We start from the raw sequence: 22,685 nt of genomic DNA on the forward strand, positions 1-22,685 counted from the left end.
AGTAAGAGTTCCTGCCACTGCATGTCTGGTGGTGGTCTCTTCAGGGGTCAGTGGATGCTTGAACTCAAGTGTCCCAGACACACTGCCCAGTGCCTGACCTGGCACGAAAGGTCCTCGGCTCTCCCGCCTTGAGGGGTGGGATCCTCACATTCTTCCCACTTGCTCACCTATACGCTTAATTAGCTGAGGCAAAATTACTTCCCATATCTTTATTTACCACAAAATTAATCAGATAAGATTAATAGAATTATTGCCTGTACAAAATTTTATATTACTGGTCTAAGTGGACTTTCACCCACCCATAACTACATGCCCTAGGTCAGTATATAAGTAACTGTCAAAAAAATTTCCAGTTTCTCTTGAAATAACTGTGCACTGCTTTGGATCTGGTTAGAACAATCTGGTTGAGCAGTGATTAGCTGATTTGTCTTGTGTGGCCACTCACGAACTGCTCTTCTTTCCTGTCCAGCAAAGGTTTTAGGCAAAGCACAGTGGATGAGGGCAGTGAGTGAATGTGGGCCCCATGACAGCTATAGTCCAGGGCCAGAATTTCTGGTGTGATCTGGGTGAGTTGTGGCCAGTGGCTGTCCTATGCCAGGCCTTCCTGTTGCAGGGGCTAGGACAGTGTGAGCAGAAGGGTGGGCAGACACGCAGTATGAAATAGTGTGGTCCCAAGGAATGGAGTTTCAATAGGCCCATCTTTGCTCCTGCCCCTGCACATGACACAATTTCACAGAATCACAGAAACGTTCAGGTTGGAAAAGACCCTCAGGATCACCAAGTCCAACCAATAACCCTACTCTACAAGGTTCACCTCTAAACCATATCCCCATGCACCACATCCAAACAACCTTTTAAAACACATCCAGGGTTGGTGACTCAACCACCTCCCTGGGCAGCACATTCCAATGCCTGACCACTCTTTCCGTGAAAAAATTTTTCCTAATGTCCAGTCTAAACCTACCCAGTTGCAGATTGAGGCTCCTCTTCTTCAAACTAAACAGCCCCAGCTCCTTCAGTCACTCTTCATAAGATCTATTCTCCAGGCCTTTCACCAGCTTTGTGGTCCTTCTCTGCACTCACTCCAGAACCTCAACATCTCTCTTGTATTGAAGTGCCCCAAACTGAACACAATACTCGAGGTGTGGCCCCTCCAAAGTTGAGTACAAGAGGACAATCACCTCCCTACTCCTACTGGACACAGCATTTCTAATACAAGCCAGGATGCCATTGGCTTTCTTGGCCACCCAGGCACACTGCTTGCCCATATTCAGCTGCTTGTTGTTGATTAGAACCCCCAGGTCCCTTTCTGCCAGACAACTTTCCAGCCACACTTCCCTAAGCCTGCAGCATTGATTGGGGTTGTTGTGACCCAAGTGCAGGACCTGGCATTTGGCCTTATTGAAGTTCGTACCTTCAACACTGGCCCAAAGTATTTGGAAGTGGACAGAATAGTAACTCACTAATGCTTTTTTTTGTTGTTTATTTTTATCTTACCTGATGTCAATAGGGCAGGCAAGAACTAAAGATTAGCTGAACCTGCAGGACAAAGACCAGAAAGTGCAATGCAGCATAGTTTATGAATGTTCTGTGAAATAGCATGGATATATGTGTATGGACACAGACTCAGAAAAAGTTCATGGGCGATGATAATACAGCAATAGCTTTCCAGAATAAATCTCATTAACATCTACAAAAAGGCTAATTAAATCATTATAAAACTACAGTGAATGAGAACCAGATCAGACAGCATAAAGAATAGTCTATTGCAATAGCAGAGAGTTCAAGGATATAAAATAAAAAGTGCTTTTCTTCTGAACAAACAGTAAAGTTGAAGAAAACTAATGGTGTTCAACATTAAAAAGTGAAGCAAGCAAGCATCTGTGAAGAGAAGCATCTTGAAACATATAATGATATTTACTTTCTTGTATCAAACTGAAACATTTAAAACAAGCAGATTCCTAGCTATTAGTTTATGCTTTCATTGCTGGAAAAGCACAACATAATCCCCTTCATAATAAAGCAACTAGAAAGCAGAAAGTTAAAAAAGACCATAAACCAAAAGTAGACTGTGAGGATTTGCAATATTAACACTGAGCTCATTACAGCAGCATTGCTGGAACTGCAACACGGTGAAAAACATTGCCTGGGATGACATTTCTTCCCGACGTATGTTCCCTCCCTTTATTTTATATCCAGGTAGCTTCCTATGGCTACTAACTGAGGGAACCTATAGTGCAAATCCTCTAATTCTCTAAGTTGTGTATGATCTAAGATCACATCTGCTCCATTCTGCCTAATATAATCTTAAACTACATTTTGCTCATTGATGTTTTGGTAGAGAAAAAGCATCTGCTTCCCTTGTGCCCTCACTTCACTTGATATCACTGTATTTGCAGTAACGGACGGAGTGATGTAAAGCTGTAACAACAACAAATGTGGCCTCTTGGTGTTTATGCTTTGCACACTGTCAGCCACTGTGCAGTTTTTGGTACCTCACTTAAGCTGAATAAGGCATTCCTCTATTAACACACTGATTTGAGAAAGCAATTAATACGATTTGATATTAATAAGTAGAAGACGTACTTATCACATTTGTACTAATAAGGCTTTTGAAAATGCTTCTAATGCGACCTCCTTCTGCAGTGTGGGCAGAAATATTAGAAGCTAGTATAATTTGCAAACTTTTTAACTATCTAGACATAATCCTGGAGATCATCTGGAGCACCTGGATAGCTAACAACTTTGAAAACCGGTCTGCGTAGATGGATATCTAATTATGGATCTGTAAATGTTTCTGCATACATCTGTTCCTGAAAATCTTGAATATTTTATATTTAAACTTTGCAATGCCAGTTTTAATGTAATATTTTAATATTACTAAATTTTTCTGCTGTGGCCACAGCTTCTCTCTCTGCTTTGTGTCCTTGTTTCATCTAGTGTATCAATTAAGGAAGAGTGAATAGCCTGAATGTTTTACAAAGTAATGAAGCTGCATAAATTGCTCTAAACCAATATACATTCCTCTAATTAATTTTTATTCATCCTTCAGTGCTGAAGGTATGCAGATTCATTTGATGTTAGGTTTTCACAAGCTCCATAAAGCCAATACAGATGCAGACCCTGAAAAAAATAAATTCCTTATTCTTTCTATATAGGTCTTAGATGTTTTAGACATAACATAAGCTAATATGAACAAATAAATTTGGCAGCTGAGTCTAAACAAAGTGATAATATCTTCTAGTCCTCTGAAAAATCAGCTGTGAGTAGGAACCACTGAAGTGGCTTTTTTTTTTCCATTTGTCTCCTTGTTGAATTCAGTGATACTACACATGCTAAAATGATCTCTATCCATCATAACTAAGAATGATACAACCCAAATCAAAATATTTAAGCATATTAGACACTATGCTGATTTACAGAACTCACCATTAAAACAAATCGTGTTGCTTTGGAGCAGTATTTCTTTTCATACCTGTTACATGATCATCAAAACCTTAGCACTTTTTTCAGTGGATCTGTGAATTTGACACTCAGTTACTTGCTATGATGCCCAGGAAATACATTTTAGTCCTCTCACTCCTGTCTTTCTGCCTCCTTCCCTGACAAAGGAAGGAATCACAGAATAACGGAATCACAGAATCACCCCTCTGTAAGAACAGGATTACCTATAACAGATCACACAGGAATGCATCCAGGCACGTTTTGAATATCTCCAGAGAGGGAGACATCATAGGGAAGGAAACATCACAATAGAAAGCAGTGTCAACAATCTCAAGAAAAAGGGCTAATCTTAATGGGAACCCTTAATAGTAAATGTTTTGTTAATGAACCAGAAGTTCTCAGGTTAAAACAGTTTTTATAAGGTGAGTATTTCATGGCTAGAGGTTCTAGGCAAATACATAATTGTTTTATAGTCATTAGCCTTATTTGCTCAATTTAATTTTCAAGTTGGGTTGCACCCTGTAATTATAGAACCATAGAATGGCTTAAGATGGAAGAGACCTTAGAGATCATCTAATCCAACCTCCCTGTCATAGGCAGGGATGCCTCTCAGCTAGACAAGGTTACTCGAGGTCCCACCCAACCTGGCCTTAAACAGCTCCAGGGAGGGGGCATCCCAATGAGTTTTGGCCTTCTAAGGCTTTATTTGTGTTTGTGCCTTCATTCATACAGATGTATGCTGAAGAAAAAGAATTGGGTCCTTCTGCTGAAAGCCAAATGAAACCTGGCCTGAAATTCTCTTCCAGACGAGATACAATTTGTGACAGATATTCAGGCTTGAATGAAACTCACTTAACTGTTGACCAAAGTCTCAGCATGAACTTCTGCTCTATGTTTTGTCAGAAGGAAGATGGTAAACAGGATAAATATTGCCTGTCTTTGCTTTGCCCTAGCATCCAAGAGAGCAGAGATCATAATTTTCAAAAAGAGGTACAAACTATTGCTGCCTTTAATATCTGAAACTTAAATCTGACAAAAGCTTGAAGGGCTTCTATAAGATCCTTTTTTTAAGAACAAAGGGCAAATATTAAGGGTAAAGAAGGAAGAACTGTTTCAAAAGCCCAGTGTGTGGTTTAGGTATCCATTGCAGTAAATGTTCTTCACTAGTGATGTCTGTTGTTCATACATGCACTTTAAGCAATCAAATTAATAATTTTTTTGCATGTATTGCATTGAGAAAAGTAGCATAAATGCTATTTGTTAATATAAAATAATTGTATCTCAGTTTCTTGTTTTTCATGTGTATAGCATGTTTTTAGAGTATAAACAATTTCTTAGAATAACTTTATCTTTTTGGTTTTGTTTTTTTTTTTTTCCTTAAACAGTTTTTTTCCTTAAACAGGCACTATATGCAGGTTCACCACTCCCTCCAGCCTTTTTTGGTCTTGCTTTTACACTTCTGAGACATGGGGCTTATCTCAGCCTAACGGAAAATATTTTCTTTTGAGAGTTCCCTGAAAACGTTGACAGCAAATCACTGACACTACTGGAAAAGAGGTAGCATCTGGAGGGTAACAATTCTCAGAACTAAGTAGGAAAACTTTTCCTTCCGTTTATCACCAACACTTGCACTACTCCTAAGGTCTGCAGGGATTAAACAGACAGAAGTTATCCAGAATCTTTTCCAGTGGCATGAAGCCACTGGGGAAGATCCATCCTGTTCTAAGGGAAAAGGGAGAAATAATCTCCAAAGTGAGTCATTGCTTTAGGATACACTTTAGAGATTCACAGCTGTAGCATTTCTTATGAAAATCTTGGAATGCAGAGGTAGTAGCTAATGGACTAGTGAACCCCTGAGCAGTGAGTAATGCTGGAGTAAGGCCTTTTGGATTGCGAGGAGAACACCTGTGCAGTAAGAAACAGCTCTGAATTTCCTCCCTGCTTAAAATATGACGTATCCAAAACCCAATGAAATCAAAACAAGGTGCTCAGAAAACAATGCTTTGGGCTGATCTCAATGCCTTGTCAGATAGTCTTTCCTGACATGAGAATTTTTTTCTTTCAGGTTGTTTAATACAAGTTCTCTCTTTTGTGATGTTCTTTTATTACCCATCCCTGAACAACTGATTTTCATTTTGCAACCTTTGTTTTGGTTACTTGTGTCATTAAGTTCTGAAGGTAAGAACATTTTCCTTCCTCAATAAATTCTAGCTTTGTCTGCATGGTGCTTACTGCACCATGTGTTGGGAACTCTACTCCGCCTGTCTTTATCACATTCTCTTCTGGTCAGTGAAGTCTCTTGTGTGATCTCATTGTAGGAGATCATGAATCAAAAGATTACTCGAATGTCACAAAATAACATTAATCTTTCATTTTATTGGGAGACTAAGATAGGAAAATATTGCAAAACCCTACACCACAAGGCAAACTAAAGGCTTTAAAAATACACTTCAAAAGGGTTTTTTGTGTCTTATTAAGTACATGGACTACTGTTTTATGAAGAGGTGCACTGACATTTTCTAAGCTACATGTGAATGTGTATCCTATGATACAAAGACACTAGTGATTCTCTTGGGTGGAATGAGAAAAGAAACTTGGGTGAAGCTCTGGCTGCCTCACTCTAGTCACAGAGTAAATAATTAGTGTATTTTAACACTGCTAATTTCCTTCTTTTCCTAATCCACTGTGGCCTGCTGTAAGAAACTCATGTTGTACCAGGCAAATGATTTAACAGGGGATTCAGCCAAAGTACAGTGAAAGAATAGAAAATTAGTTATAATATGAATAAATGGATGTCAAATATGTATTTAGATGTATATATGAATATGTAAGTGTAAACTTGTAATTCACTGAAGCCTTAAATTTTGAGAGCTTTGGGGATTTAAAAGTAATAATTAGCATATTTCACACTGAGTGATTTCTCAGTCAAAATCAGTTTGGGCCAGCTCTAAGGGAAGACCCAACTTCACAGTTTCAAATTAACCAAAAACTCCTTACGGTTACCTATATAATACAGGCTTTCCATCAGTTTGGTTATGATGCGTTACATATTTTTGTACTGTGATGAATGCAAGGTTGATAGAACAAAAGGTGAGAGCTAAACATCTGTTGTACATTTGCATTTCAGGCATGAGCATGCGTTTTTCATATTTCACCCTGTGTTCTGGGCAGCTTAGTCTCGTATTATTCATCACAGATTCGTAGAATGCTTTGGGTTAGAAGGGACCTTGAAGATCATCTAGTTCCAACTCCTCTGGTATGGGCAGGGATACAGAGTCTCTTATATCTTAAAACTCTAACTCCTCTGTTTCTTCATGTTTAAGGCCAGACCCTAATGTCATGCTGTTGTAAATTACATGTCACCCCATTAAAATGGAGGATGTATATCCTGACATCTCTGTGTGCAATCTCAAGGAAATTTTTGCAGTTTATCAGTGGTACTTTGAATTTTTGTAAGGTAATTATAATCAGACAGAGCTCCCAGAATCAAGTTTGTGTTATTTGTTATTTCTCTGGAAAACAGTTGATAAATTTATTTTTATTTTGAGATATGATCATTAATATTCATTGGTTAGCTGAATGCTAAAATAATAATTGCTTGAAATCACTTCCATCTGATACTTACTTTTAATTCCTCCCTTTTCTTATTTCAGATTCCTCGTACTTCCTGTTTCAATGAAGAAATTCCAATGTGTACGAGGGTAGACATCTTTATTAAGTCAAAGCAAAACCTCTCCTGGTACAACCTGCATGTTTTGTGCCTTGTCTTCACTGTGTGATTCCTTGTGAAGAAAGAGCCTCTGTATTCTGTATGCTTTGCAGCTGCTTTGTCAATCCTGTTATACTGTGGTGAAGTCCCACCTGAGAAGATAAAGTTGAAGGCAGCCAGGGCTGCAGTGATCTTATGGGACCTGATGGGATTCATCCTAGGGTGCTGAAATAGCTGGCAGATGAGCTGGCCAAGCCTCTCTCCATCATTTTCCACCAGTCCTGGCTCACTGGAGAGGTCCCAGAAGACTGGAAACTGGCCAATGTGACACCCATCCACAAGAAGGGACGAACAGAAGAACCTGGGAACTACAGGCCTGTCAGCCTGACCTCAGTGCCAGGGAAAATCATGGAGCAGATTGTCTTGGGGGCAATCACTGCGCACCTGAAGGATAGCCAAGGAATCAGGCCCAGCCAACATGGATTTAGGAAGGGCAGGTCCTGCCTCACCAACCTGATCTCCTTCTATGATCAGGTGACCCGCCTGGTAGACATGGGAAAGGCTGTGGATGTAGTCTACCTGGACTTCAGCAAGGCCTTTGACACTGTCCCCCACAGCAAACTGCTGGCCAAGCTGTCAGCCTGTGGCTTGGACAGCAGCACTCTGTGCTGGGTTAGGAACTGGCTGGAGGGCCGAGCCCAGAGAGTGGTGGTGAATGGTGCCACATCCAGCTGGCAGCCTGTCACTAGTGGTGTCCCCCAGGGATCAGTGCTGGGTCCCATCCTGTTCAATATCTTTCTTGATGATCTGGATGAGGGGATTGAGTCCATCATCAGTAAATTTGCAGATGACACCAAGCTGGGAGCAGGTGTTGATCTGTTAGAAGGTAGAAGGGCTCTGCAGAGGGACCTTGACAGGCTGGACAGATGGGCAGAGTCCAACATGATGGCATTCAACAAATCCAAGTGCCAGGTGCTGCACTTCGGCCACAACAACCCCATGCAGAGCTACAGGCTGGGGTCAGAGTGGCTGGAGAGCAGCCAGGTGGAAAGGGACCTGGGGGTACTGGTTGACAGCCACCTGAACATGAGCCAGCAGTGTGCCCAGGTGGCCAAGAAAGCCAATGGCATCCTGGCCTGTATCAGGCATAGTTTGGCCAGCAGGAGCAGGGAGGTCATTGTACCCCTGTACACAGCACTGGTTAGGCCACACCTTGAGTCCTGTGTCCAGTTCTGGGCCCCTCAGTTTAGGAAAGATGTTGAATTGCTGGAGCATGTCCAGAGAAGGGCAATGAGGCTGGTGAGAGGCCTTGAGCACAAGCCCTATGAGGAGAGGCTGAGGGAGCTGGGACTGTTTAGCCTGGAGAAGAGGAGGCTCAGGGGTGACCTCATTGCTGTCTACAGCTACCTGAAGGGAGGTTGTAGCCAGGAGGGGTTTGGTCTCTTCTCCCAGGCAACCAGCACCAGAACAAGAGGACACAGTCTCAAGCTGCGCCAGGGGAGGTTTAGGCTGGAGGTGAGGAGAAAGTTCTTCACAGAGAGAGTGGTTGGCCATTGGAATGTGCTGCCCAGGGAGGTGGTGGAGTCACCATCCCTGGAGGTGTTCAAGAGGGGATTGGACGTGGCACTTGGTGCCATGGTTTAGATAGTCATGAGGTTTAGGGTGACAGGTTGGACTCGATGATCCTTGAGGTCTCTTCCAACCGTCTTGATTCTATGATTCTATGATTCTATGCTAGTGCAGTTCATTGTCCTAAGGAGTATGAAGCCCGCAAGAAGTATAGTTAGGACTCTAAATTTTAAGAAAGCAAAATTCCAGCTCTTCAATGAGCTAGTAAATAGGATCCTGTGGGAAACACCCCTTATGGACAAGGGAGTGGAACAAAGCTGGTAGATCTTTAAGGATGCTCTCTATAGAGCACAAGAGATCTCAATCCCTACATGTAAGAAATTGGGCAAGGAGGGCAAGAGACCACCATGGTTGAGCTGTGACCTGCTGGTCAAACTAAAGGGCAAGATGGGGCTGCGCAGGAAATGGAAGGAGGGACAGGCATCCTGGGAAGAGTATAGGGGTGTTGCGGGGCTCTGCAGGGACAAGGTCAGGAAGGCCAAGGCACAGCTGGAAAAAGCTTGGCAAGGGATGGAAAGAAAAACAACAAAGGCTTCTACAGGTACATTAACCAGAAAAGAAAGTTTATAGAAAACGTACCCTTGCGATGAGCAACAGTGGGGAACTTGTATCAATGGATAAGGAGAAGGCTGAGACTCAACAATTTTTTTGTCTCAGTCTTCACTGACAACCCCTCTCCTCATGGCTCTCATGTTGATGGTCCACAAGTTGAAGACCAAGGTGACAATGTCCCTTCCACTGTAAGTGAAGGCAGGGTGCATGATCAGCCGAGGAACCTGAATATACACGAGTCCATGGGACCCGATGAAATATATCCCAGAGTCCTGAGGGAATTAGCTGATGTAGTTGCCAATCCACTCTCCATGATATTTGAAAAGTCCTGGAAGTAAGGTGCAGCCCCTGCAGACTGGAAGAAAGGAAACACTACACCCATTTTTTAAAAGGGTAAAAAAAGGAGGACCCTGGGAACTGCCAACCTGTCTGTGCCTGGGAAGATCATGGAGCAGATCCTTCTACATGCTGTGCTGAGGCACATGGAGAACAGTGAAGTGATTCAGGACAATCAGAATGGCTTTACTAGGGGCAAGTCCTGCCTGACCAACCTAGTGGCCTTCTATGATAGCGTGACTATGTCAGTGGATAAGGGACAACCGATGGATGTGATCTATCTGGACTTCTGTAAGGCCTTTGACAAAGTCCCCTGCAACATCCTGCTTGTCAAATTGGAGTGATATGGAATTGATGGGTGGACTGTGCAGTGGATAAGGAATTGGCTGGATGGTCACATCCAGAAGGTGGTGCTCAATGGCTTGAAGTCCAGATGGAGAGCAGTGACAAGTGATGTCCCTCAGGGGTCCATACTGGTACCTGTACCTTTTAATACCTTTACCAATGAAATAGACAGAGGGATTGAGTGCACCACCAGCAAGTCTGCAGATGACACCAAGCTGTGTGGTGCTGTTGATATGCCAGAGGGACCTGGGAAACTGGAGAGGTGGGTCCAGGTGAATGTCCTGAGGCTCAACAAGAGCAGGTGCAGCGTTCTGCACTTGGGCCGGAACAATCCTCACTATCAATACAGACTGTGGGATGAAAGCAGATCTCAGGAAAAGGGCTTGGTGGTGCTGGTGGACAAGAAGCTGGACATGAGCAGACAGTGTGTGCTTGCAGCCCAGAAGACCAATCCCATCCTGGGCTGCAATAAAAGTTGTGCTGCCAGCAGATCCAGAGAGGTGATTCTGTCACTTTGCTCTGGTGAGACCTCACCTGGAATACTGTGTACAAGTCTGGAGCCCTTAATATAGGAAGGACATGGACCAGATGGGTCCAGAGGAGGGTCATGAGAGCGATCAAGGGGTTAGAGCACCTCTGCTGCAAGGACAGACTGAGGGAGCTGGGGGTGTTCAGTCTGGAGAAGAGGAAGCTCTGAGGAGACCTAATAGCAGCCTTCCAGTATCTGGAGGGGGCCTACAAGAAGGATGGGGAGAGTGTTTACAAAGGCCTGCAGTGACAGGATGAGGGCTGATGGCTTTAAGCTGGAGAAGAGCAGATTTAGATCGAATGTAGAAGAAGTTCTTTACTATGACAGTGGTGGAACATTGGAACAGGTTGCCCAGGGAGGTTGAGGCCCCTTCTCTAGAGGTATTCAAGGTAAGGCACAATGAGGCCCCAGGCAGCCTGATCTAGTTGGGGATGTCCCTGCTGCCTGCAGGGGGTTGGACTAGATGACCTTTGGAGATCCCTTCCAGCCTGGACCATTCTATGATTCTATGATTCTAAGACATCTAGATCCTTTAGTCTTTCCTCACAGGGCAGGTTCTCCAGCCCTTGGATCATCTTTAAGGCCCTCCTTTAGACCTTCTCCAGTCTGTCCTGAATCACAGGGACTGGAACTGGACACAAAACTCCAGCTGCAGCCTGACTGAAAAGCTCTGAATAGAGTGGGGTGATATGTCTCTGTCTCTGCTATTAATTAATGCCCCAGTGGATGCAGCTCAGGATGGGATTTGCCTTTGATGCTGCTGCTGTGCAATGCTGACTTACCTTCAGCTTGCTGTCCACCAGGAGCCCTGGATTGCTGGGCTCTTTGGATGGGTCATCCCACATACAGGACTTTGCACTTGTCTTTGTGGAACTTCACACTGTCCTTGTTATCCCTCATTTCCAGCCTGTCCAGGTCTCTCTGTAAGATAGGTCTTTCTTTGCTCTTTAAGATGGTTCTCCCTTCTGACGTGTTCACTTCATTATCCAGTTTGGTGTCATGAGCAAATCCACTGAGGGTGTTTTCAATCCCATCATCCATTACATTTGTGAAGATGTTGAACAGTATGGGGCCCAGCATCAATCCCTAGAGGACCCCATTTGTGAAAGGCTGCAGCCTGAGTGAAAACCATTGATCACCACCCTCTGAATGTGACCTATTATACAATTTCCTATCCATTTTGCAGACCACCCATTCAATCTGTATCTTGCCAGCTTGTCCAGGACGAGACTGTGGTAAATAGCTCCATTCTTAATTCAATTTCCATTCTACCAGCTGTAAGAATGATTAGCAGAGGGTGGAATTTCCTACCTTTTCATGAAATACGTTCATCTTCCATTGCCATGTCTAATGCATCATCCTAATACTGGTGTAATCATATTTAGCTTTGTGTGATAAAACATTTCTCTGCACTTTCAGTCAGAATTCCAAGATCAAAGCCAGTTTTATCAGACTAGATTGTGCTTGCTACAGTTATTTTGATATGGTTTATGTGAGAAGGAGTCTCTGACTCTTTTCTTTATGACTGCTCCCATTCCATATAGCTGCAAGTTTGGCTGGATGGATGTGGTGGCTGCTAGCATGCAGTGTATGTGCTGTGTTTTGGTTGCCCTCCTTGGAAATGTTATCTCTTTCTGGAGAGCTCAGCTTCACTAAGAGCTTTGAACTGGACAGAATCCATCATCCAATTGAAAAAGTGTGTTACTTGCTCACATCTACCTTGGATTTATGCTTTAACTATCATGGTTTAATTAGGTTATTCCTGGTCTAGGAAACTGTGCTAGAAATATGATGGTGCTGAGGGAGCTGGTGGAGGTCATTACCAGACCACTCTCCATCATCTTTGGTAAGGTACGGTGGACAGGAGAGGTGCCTGGGGGCTGAAGGAGGGCAAATATCACTGCAGCCTTAAAAAGGGTAAGAAGGAGGACCCAGGTAACTATAGACCAGTCACCTCCATCGCTGGAAAGGTGATGGAGCAACTTGTCCTTAGCACTGTCCTTAGCAACATCAAGGACAAGAGGGTTATTAGGGGCAGTCAACATGGCTTTACCAAGGGGAAGTCATGTCTGACCAATCTGATAGTCTTTCGTCAGGACATAACTAGGTGGATAGATGATGGTAGAGCAGTGGATGTGGTTTATATTGATTTCAGTAAAGCATTTGACACTGTCTCCCACTGCATTCCTTGCAGCTAAACTGAGGTAGTGTGGTCTGGATGATCAGGTAGTGAGGTGGATTGAGAACTGGTTGAAGTGAAAATGTCAGAGAGTTGTGGTCAATGGGACAGAGTCTAGTTGGAGGCCTGTGTCTCGTGGGTCTCTCAGGAGTCAGTAGTGGGACCAGTGCTGTTCAATATATTCATCAACAACCTGGATGAGGGCACAGAGTGCACTGTCAGCAAGTTTGCTGATGACACAAACTGGGTGGAGTGGCTGACACACCAGAGGGTTGTGCTGCCATTCAGTGGGGCTTGGACAGGCTGGAGAGTTGGGCAGGGAGAAATTTAATGACCTACAACAAGGGCAAGTGTAGAGTCCTGCACCTGGGAAAGAACAACCCCATGTAGCAGTATAGGTTGGGGACTGACCTGCTGGAGAGCAGTGAAGGGGAAAAGGACCTGGGGGTCTTAGCGGATGGAAGGTTGACCATGAGCCAGCAATGTGCTCTTGTGGCTTAAGAAGGCCAATGCCATTCTGAGTTGTATTAGAAGGGGTGTGGTCAATAGGTTGAGAGAGGTTCTCTTCCCTCTTTATTCTGCCCTGATGAGGTCACATCTGGATATTGTGTCCATTTCTGGGCCCTTCAGTTCAAGAAGGACAGGGAACTGCTTGAAAGAGTCCAGTGCAGAGCCACAAAAATGATTAATGAGTGGAACACCTTTCTTACAAGGACAGACAGCGGGAGCTGGGGCTCTTTAGCTTGGAGAAGAGGAGACTGAGGGGTGACCTCATTAATGTTTATAAATATGTAAAGGGTGAGTGCCAGGAGGATGGACTCAGCCTCTTCTTGGAGATGCCCAATGACAGGACAAGGGGCAATGGGTGGAAGTTGAGGCATAGGAAGTTCCATGGAAACAGGAGGAAGAATTATTTCACTGTGAGGGTGACAGAACACAGGAACAGGCTACCCAGGGGGGTTGTGGTATCTCCCTTTCTGGAGATGTTCAGGATCTGCCTGCATGGGTTCCCCATGTGATCTGGTATAGATGATCCTGCTCTGGCAGGGGGGTTGGACTAGATGATCTCTTGAGGTCCCTTCCAGCCCCTAACATTCTTCTTTATTAAGCCTAAGCCTGTGCTTACCAAGTTCTTTAGTGCTACGTTTCATCAGTGATCTTAAATACCATGACTGAAAGACATATTTACTATTTATTTTTGTTTTCTCAAAATCTGTCTTTCAGTAGAAACTTACAGATTTCTTGTCTCTGTTGTTTTTCAACTGGGACTGATACAGTGAACACTGGAAATAGGTAGGAGTAAGTCTTCTCAGCTGGGATTTCTTTGTGCTCAGTTGTATTTTCAGTTACTCAGAGGAGTTAAAATTCTTTATGGTTATAGTAACTTCATAGTAAATTATAGATAACTCTTCAGTGGGCAGTTATATAATATAAAGGATCCCTTAAGTGTGTGAATCTTTGGTGGTGGCCATGAGAATACATAAGATCATGTATAGATCTTATATATGATCTGCACTCACAGAGCAGTTTGTTAAATAATTTAAAAGTACAAAACCCCAAATACTACACCAATTTAGTAATTGGCAATATGTATTTAAAAATAGTTTTGCAAGTCTAGATTGGTGATGTTAATTGTAGGGGACAAAAAAGCAACATTCACAAAGTTACTAAAAAGACTTTACTTCTAAGATGTATGACCATATCAAACCAAAAAACCCAACCCAGGCAATGAAAAAAACCCCAAAATTAAACTTATGAAAAACTTTTTTTCAAATGACTATGCACATTTGTTTATTCACATATATCTAGCTAAAAAGTGATTAGTTTCTTTATCCCTTCACGAAAATGGACATTCACTGTGGAAATACTATAGATAATTAAAATGAATGCATTCCATTATCTTATCATATTGCTACTGCTGACAGTCTTAAGGAAACGTATTAAGCTGATGAATGTACAACGTTCACCTTGAACAGATAAGGCAATATGATTCAGTTCTCAGTTATTTTTCTCTTAAAGGCTGGAGTGGGGTTTTTATCCTCTGAACTTAACTATATAGACCAAAGTATATGACTTGCCTTGGAATTGCTTTTTTTTCTTCCCCCCCGAATCTCCAACATAGATATTTAAACACATGGAGAATTATGCAAAGTAATTGCAAGTTACATGAGACAACACATGTGAAGGAGAATAGACTTGGTGAGAATGAAGTGGGTGCCAGGAATAAAATTTGTGTTTATACACGGTATATTTTCCTAAATCTCTTTCGTTTTTTGCAAGAGATGATTACCTGTGTCATGACTAATAGAAATGATAATGAATAATGTTAATTTACTTAGACATGTTCAGTTTGGACCAAAAGTTCTCTAAGAAAAAAGAGAAGCAAAGATAGTAGGATAATATAAAGCTGTCAGCCTGTGGCCTGAATGGGAGCACTCTGCACTGGGTTAAGAACTGGCTGGAGGGCCAGGCCCAGAGAGTGGTGGTGAATGGTGCCACTGCCAGCTGGCAGCCTGTCAGTGGTGGTGTCCCCCAGGGATCCGTGTTGGGCCTGTTTAATATCTTTTTTTAATGATCTGGATGAGGAGACAGAGTCCACCATTAGTAAGTATGCAGATCACACCTAGTTAGGAGCAGGTGTTGACCTGTTGGAGGGTAGGAGGGCTCTGCAGAGGGACCTTGAAAGGCTGGTCAGAAGGGCAGAGTCCAACATGATTGCATCCAACAAGTCCAAGTGCCGAGTTCTGCACTTTGGCCACAACAACCCCATGCAGTGCTACAGGCTGGGGTTGGATTCACTGGAGAGCTTCCAGGTAGAGAGGGACCTGGGGGTACTGGTTGACAGTAGGCTGAACATGAGCCAGCAGTGTGCCCAGCAGGTGCCCAGCAGGTGCCCAGGCCTACATCAGAAATAGTGTGGCCAGCAGAACTAGGGAAGTCATTCTGCTGCTGTACTGAGCTTTGGTTAGGTCACACCTTGAGTACTGTGTCCAATTCTGGGCTCCTCAGTTTAAGAAGGACATTGAGATTCTTGAACGTGTCCAGAGAAGGGCAGTTGGGCTGGTGAGAGGTCTTGAGCACAAGCCCTATGAAGAGAGGTTGAGGGAGCTGGGGTTGTTTAGCCTGGAGAAGAGGAGGCTCAGGGGAGACCTCATTGCTGTCTACAACTACCTGAAAGGAGGTTTGTATAGAGGTGGGGGTTGGTCTCTTCTCCCAGGAAACCAGCAGCAGAACAACAGGACACAGTCTCAAGCTGTGCCAGGGGGAAGTTTAGGTTCGAGGTGAGGAGAAAGAGTAACTGGCCAGTGGAATGTGCTGCCCAGGGAAGTGGTAGAGTCGCCATCCCTGGAGGTGTTAAAAAAAAAAATTGGATGTGGCACTTGGAGCTATGGTTTAGTTGTCAGAGGTGTTACATATTAGGTAATAGATTGGACTTGATAATCTCTGAGGTTTTTCCCAACCTGTTGATTTTGTAAAATAACAACTGTTGTCTAATGGAAGTTATTTATATTTCTTCAGGTTATAGGAATCTACAGGTGCAGAATATAAAGGAAGATGGAAACTCCATTTGAGTTTGAGGAACCTATGCTAATGAATTTTATAGTTCCTCAATCATGAAGCTGACCAAAATATCACTTGGGATATTCCATCCCTTGGGACCAAAACTGAAAATAGTGCTTTAAAACTTTTTACCAGATGTGTATTAATAGTTTAAAAGACATGGTCATGACTTGGCTTTATTTCACTTGTAGAAGGAAAGTATAATGCTTTTTTAGGTGACAACAAGCAGTGTAAAAATTTAGTGTCAGAATCATTTACAAAGTCAACATAAATGAAGCATAAGACTTATGTGCTAAATATAAATAACTTTCTACCTAACACAAAATCTGTATTTGTAAGACAAACTTGGGAGGCAAACCCAAAAAAACACTGCACTACAATGAAAATGGCATGTGTTTGCATTTTGTGTTTTCAAGATGTGTAGAATACCTGTCCTTCTGTGAGTCTTACTACGCTACATTTCATAAAAGTGCTCAGTGAAATAAGCAAAAGGACTGACCCTGTGAGGAGATCCCTTTCAAAATGCAGTGTTTTGCTCAAATGCCAGTGATTGTGTAATGGGTTTAAGACTGGAATGCCTTAAGAACCATAGAGTTCCTTAAGGTCTTCCAGAAGGGTCTAGATCACCCAGGAAGTGGACATCAGAAAATGTGATCTTTTGTTATTTCATCCCATCATGCCTGCATCTCCCCTATATAAACTGGTTTTTCCTCTCTCTCTTCTCCCATTGCACGTGGACTCTTATCTCTTTAGTATTTGCTGGGGAGTGGGACCTGGTGTGAGCAAGTTGATTTTCTTCCTGTGTCATTCAGGCCTGGGTAGGGAGGTTCGGGGGGCACTTTGAGGCCTGGGATGTTGAAGACTGGTTGAGAGGGAGGTTTTAGAAGGTGATGGCCTAGCGAGGTTTTGGAGAAGCCCAGGCTGGAGAGCTGGGCTGAGGCTGAATATGAATTGCTGGGTATTTTTGTATGTTTTTGGATTGTATATAGTTGAGAATAGTACTTCCATTTAAATTTCCAATTCTTTCCAATCCTTTGTGGAGTGTTTTCTTACACTCCTTTGGGGAGGGGTAAAGAGCATCTGTCCACTCCTTAAAACTATGACAGACTGATTTGCTAACAGCAATGTAGTAAAGCACACATAACAAATACTGTAGTGCTGTCAGGTCACATCTCCATTTTATGAGACAATGAAGCACGTTGACCTGTTGCATCACTTAGACATAAAAAAGTCAATAGGACCACATGACATGCACCCAAGGATACTATGGCAGCTGGCAGAATTGCTCAACAAGTCACTTTTCATCACTTACCAGCAGTTCTGGCTAACTGGGGAGGTCCCAGCTGACTGGAGATTGGCAAATGTGAAGCCTATCTGCAAGGACTGGAAGCAGAATTAGGGGAACAAGTCTGCTTGACAAGCCTGATCTCCTTCTACAACAAGGTGATCTGCTTAGTGGCTGAGGGAAAGGTTGTGGACAATGTTTACCTGGACTTTAATAAAGAATCTGACACTGCTTCCCACAGCATCCTCCCGGAGAAACCCATGGCTCATGGCTTGGATGGGTGGATGCTATGCTGGGTGTCATGGTAGGGCCATGACATAGCCCAGTACAAACCCAGACCCAGGCCTTAAGATGTCTAGATAAGGTCCCTTTCTCTTCCCTCCTTCCTGCAGGGAGACAGGGCAACATGGGAAAAAGAACAAAGGGGGCAAGTCTCCTGCCTGTCTGGTAAAAAAGTTTATTATCTGGGGTGAAAGCATTTAAGCTGACCACTGTTCCCTCAGAAACAAGGTCTTTGCTTCTGCCTTTAATGGTTATATCCTGACAGAACGCCTTTCCATTGGGCAGCTACACGTTAGCTTCAGTGCCCCATTGGACCAATTGATCTCTGGCAGTTTGTATATATAAAAGTGACTTGGTAGTTGCCTTTGCCTTGCTCAAACCTTGCTCAAGCCTTGCTTCAAACTTTGCTTTAAGCCTTGCTTAAGCCTTGCATTGCTTTCAAGCCTACTTGGACCAGTCTTGTAGAAGCCACCTCGAGCCCCGCCCTGCCTTGAGTGCCTGGTCCAGAGCCTGGAATACAGCCACGAGCCCCTACACAGCAAGCCGGAGAAGCCAGAAGTCTAGAAGCTGGATCTGCCTATCCTGCTTCCTCTTGCCACCAGAATCGTGCCGTGCCTCAGTTTACCCAGAAACTAAGCAAGTGCCCGTCACAAAGAGCATTGTTAACTGCCCACCATCCGCTGAAGCCAGGTCAGCCTGGGACCACCCAGTGAACTATTCTTGCCAGCAATCTGCCATGCCAGCGCCGTATGAGAGTGCCCCAAAAGCTAACGCAGCAGCAGCAGCATCCCCCATGTGGGTAAAACCAGCTGTGAGTAATTAATTCACTGCCCTTTGGGTTTAAAAGTTCTTATCCAGCCTCCCCCTGCTGTAACCGAGCACTACCTGCTCTCAGGGACTTTCTCTTTCCCAGTTATTTCCTCCTAGTTTGCATAGAATTGTTTGTATTTTGCCCTAAGACTGCATCTTCCCATTGTAAATATATGTATTCCAACTGTACAACGATCCTATTTAACGAGTTTGGGCAATTTTCATTAATAAAGGGTTGCTAATAATTTTATTAATATCTGTTTGCCATATCATCTATTTATTATTGTAAGGGTAATTAATAATTTCCCCCTTCAAGACCCTGGGTAAAACCAGGCTGGATGGTTGGTTCCAAAGAGCAGTGGTGAATGGAGTTAAAACCATTTGGTGGTCAGTCACAAGTGTTGTTGCCCAGGGCTCAGTATTGGGGCCATTTAAAAAAATGTCTCCATCAGTGATTCAGACAAGGGGATTGAGTGCCCCCTCAGTAAGTCTGTAGGTGGGTGGTACTGTTGATTTGCTTGAAAACAGGCAGGCTTTACAGAGGAACCTGGACAGGCTGGATTGATGATCTGAGGCCAGTTGTAGGAAATTCAACAAGGCCAAGTCTTGGGTCTTATGAGGAGTGGCTGTGAGAACTGGGATTGTTTAGTCTGAAGCAAAGGAAGCCTGAGAGGAGACCTTTTTGCTCTCTGCAATAAGGTGAGGTGGGTGTCAGTCTCTTATCCCTAGAAACAAGTGATGGGTTCTGCAGTTGGATCACAACAACCCCATGCAAAACTACAGGCTTGGGGAAGACTGTCTGGAAATGTTGCCCGAGTTGATAAAGATCTGTGGGTGTTGGTTGCCAGCTGGCTGAATATGAGCCAGCACTGTGTGTAGGTGGCCAAAATGTCAAAAACATCCCGGCCTGTATCAGAAGTAGCGTGCCCAGCAGGACCAGGGAAGTGATTGTTCCCCTGTACTCAGCAGTGGTGAAGCCACCTCTTCAGTACTGTGTTCAGTTTGGGGTCCTCATGACAGGAAAGACACTGAATTGCTGGAGCATATCCAGCAAAGGGCAATGAAACTTGTGAAGGATCTAAAGAACAAGTCTTACAAGCTGGCTGTCGGAACTTGCATTGTTTAGTCTGGAGAAGATGAGGCTGAAGGGAGACCTTACTGTTCTCTGCAACCTAAGAAGGTTATAATGAGGTGGTTCTTCTCCTTAGTAACAAGTCATAGAATGAGAGGAAATGGCCTCAGGTTGCACCAGAGGAGGTTTAGACTGGATATTAGAGGAAAATTCTTCACTGAGAGGATTATCAAACATCATAAAAGGCTCCCAGGGACCTGGTTGAAGGTGTATAAAAGATGCATAGACACAATGCTAGGGTACGTGGTTTAGCACCAAACTTTGTAGAGTTAGAAATGGTTGGACTCTGTCTTGAAGGTCTTTTCCAACCAAAATGATTCTATGATTTTACATACTTAGAATGTAATGTCCAGATGAACCTGCAACCTCCTCTAGTAATGACAGAAGTATTTTCATTTGCTCCTAACCAATTCACTGTTAAACAATTCAGTATATTTTTCTTGTCTAAATACTGGTTCCGTATTCCTCTACTTTTGCCATTACTTGTTTGTTGCATTTTAAACTGTTCATTTACACTGGAAAAGATATAGCATTTTTATAAGTACAATTTTTAATGAGTGTTAACAGTCACAGAGAACTGCTGTGCCTGGAGAAATGCCAGCCCAAGACGTGTCTGCATTTCAAGGACTCCAATAGTCATTGAAACAATTGTTGTATCCAGTTCAAGGCAGCTGCAGGACAAGAATTTTCATACTTTATCTTCCTTCTGTTCCCAAATAGGAATGTTGTGCAAACAAACAAACAAACAAACAAAACTAAAATAAATATCCTAATAAATAGAATGTGATTTGCTTTTCCCCCAGCTTTATCCAGAATAGTGTATGTATGAGCAATAGCAAACATCATGGAAGTCTAGATGCTTGTGGGTTTATGTATTAGGCCTGACAGACTATTTTTCTAGGAAAATGCAGGTGGTAATTGCTGTTTTTCTGAAGGTATAGAATGTGTAATGTGGAGTCCTTGGCATCTATTAACACTTGAGTTCATGTTAATTTCTTTTCCACATTTGAGATGATGATAAATTTTACAAAATCTGTTAAAAAAATCACGGACTAAATCTATCTACAAAGTCACTTATTTCCCCAGAATTTATAAGATCCATAAATTTAGCTAAAACTAGCTATTACGTTTAAACATGAGGCTTATGGAAAAGAGCTTAAGGTCACATTGACAGTCAGGCCAGCAGGGCATGGCTGCACAACCCTTGTCTTCACAGAGAGCTGGGAAAAACAAGACTGAAAGCCAACATGGAGTCTAAAATGTGGTGGATGGTACTGTTTCTAAGGTGGCTAGATTCTCATGATCTTCTAATGGTAAGCACAAGAGGGGCAGGTGCATTAACTTCATGAAACTACCTATGTATAATGCTGCTGTGAAAGCAAAATATAGACCTTAATCTAGACCACAATACTTATTCCCTTACTAGGAAAAGCATACCTGATTTTGTTGGAGGTGTTCCTGCCTACCAGAGCAGGGGGTTGGACAAGATGATCTTTGAAGGTCTCTTCCAACCCAGTGTGAATCTGTGAAGCACAGAAAAGGAATCCCTCTTGGGATTTTCATTAATTCCATGTCAATTTAAATTTTTTTAATTCAGCAAAATTTTCCATAATATCTTACCGAACGTCACTGAACTGCTGTGAAACACTAGAGTGCAAAAATCGCCAAAATGTTTTCATTATTCCTTAGGGCAATGAAACAACCTTATAATATTGGGACAACCAGTGGAAAGCAATATATTCTGCTCTCCGTTTTAGTCCTACATCATAATTGCCTTGCAGGTAGTACAAAGATAATATTTTGCAGTTAGAATTGTACATTGAATTTCTGGCAGAATCATTTATCAGTGAATCTTCAAAATGAGTGATCTGTAATAATGATACTTTTTGCTGTTCTTGACAAAGTTTCAGGGAAGATCTTGTGGAGGAACAGTACAAACAGCTTTCACATTTGTTGAGGAACCAACCAACTCAAAACATAAAGGTTTTCCTCAACAAATGTAAGCGATGTTACTGTAGTGCACCTAAGGAGTTTTTGCAGCAGTGCACTTAAGGCTGTTGGTTCCAGGTCCCTCTCTGCTGGATATTTTTCTTAAACTTGTCTTTGACTGTCTACCTGTTTGACTTTTTATTCTTTGATTGTCCAACACATTAGCTGGGTGATTTAGTCTACTTACTTCATGTCCCAGAGACAGAGGCTCTGATATTCAGATAACTTGTGTAGTTAACTTCATTCTACGCTTCCCTATGGAAAAGCACGCTTTCTCCTCCCTTTGAATTTTTTGCAAATGAGTGAGCTCTTGTGTATTTTAAAATAAGCATGTGGCATATTGTCGTATCTCTGTCCCAAACTGTATATTCATACTGCATTTGAGAAGCAGTTTTCCCTAAGATATATCTTAGTACTCAAGCACAAATTGGTGTGTATGAGGGCAGTTTCATAACTTGACACACTTAGAGGTGGAATTTTTTTAACTTTACTCAGAATTTATGTTATATATAGACTACCTTCCTAAATCACCATTCTCCTGAAGTAAATTGATTTTTTTTAAAAGTACAGTTCATCAATTCTGACATGTCTATCAAAGATTAAAGGTGAGACTAGAGCTACTCACTATAATCGTTGTCTATAGAAGCTGCCTACAAAAAATAACCACCTTTAGAATATAATTAATGCAGTCCTTCATTTGGCTTTTGAGATAGATTTGATGAATTTCACCCAGGAGTACCCATTTTCTACTGCTGTCTATTAATGGAGTTGGACTGCCCAATGTCAAACATAGATGCATAGATGCCTAAATTTAAGTAAGTTATATCCTACCTGGTCTGTGTACACTTCAACACAGTGAAATTAGTCAAGATGGGCAATACTTTATTTTCATATACATTTTAT

The sequence above is a fragment of the Indicator indicator genome, chromosome Z (genome assembly GCF_027791375.1).
Source record: "Indicator indicator isolate 239-I01 chromosome Z, UM_Iind_1.1, whole genome shotgun sequence".
NCBI lineage: Eukaryota > Metazoa > Chordata > Aves > Piciformes > Indicatoridae > Indicator > Indicator indicator.